Genomic DNA, 333 nt, shown 5'->3' with positions numbered 1-333 from the left:
ACCTGTGTGCCATTGTCTGACCCTTGCCTGTTTTGACCATGTTTAAGAATAAAGCTTTGCAAATGGATCCGCATGCCTCTCGTCTCGTCGGCTCCGTAACAGAATACTCAGCCCTACAAGGATCCAGCAGCTTTTCACGTGGACATTGGCCAGGTATGGACATTGCAAAACTGTTATTAGCCCTAAAACAGGGCACACACCCACTTGAAGGCTATATTCAAGAGTATCTGAACATTGTGTGCTATTCCGATTTGCCAGACTGTGTACTGATAGACTTTTTCTGTGATGGAGTAAATGAACCGCTCAAAAATGGCGGACACAACAGCGCACCGT

At 46.2% G+C, this 333-nt stretch overlaps 1 protein-coding gene across 1 annotated transcript in view; it reads right to left on the bottom strand.

The window, feature by feature from the left end:
* Positions 1–333, bottom strand: part of LOC107732431 (beta-galactosidase-1-like protein 2) — a 4,599-nt gene that overhangs the window by 705 nt on the left and 3,561 nt on the right. The gene's annotated exons all lie outside the window — the stretch shown is intronic.

The sequence above is a fragment of the Sinocyclocheilus rhinocerous genome, unplaced genomic scaffold (assembly GCF_001515625.1).
Source record: "Sinocyclocheilus rhinocerous isolate Xijiao unplaced genomic scaffold, SAMN03320098_v1.1 scaffold1181, whole genome shotgun sequence".
Taxonomy (NCBI): Eukaryota; Metazoa; Chordata; class Actinopteri; order Cypriniformes; family Cyprinidae; genus Sinocyclocheilus; species Sinocyclocheilus rhinocerous.
This window is presented reverse-complemented; position numbering and strand designations above follow the sequence as displayed.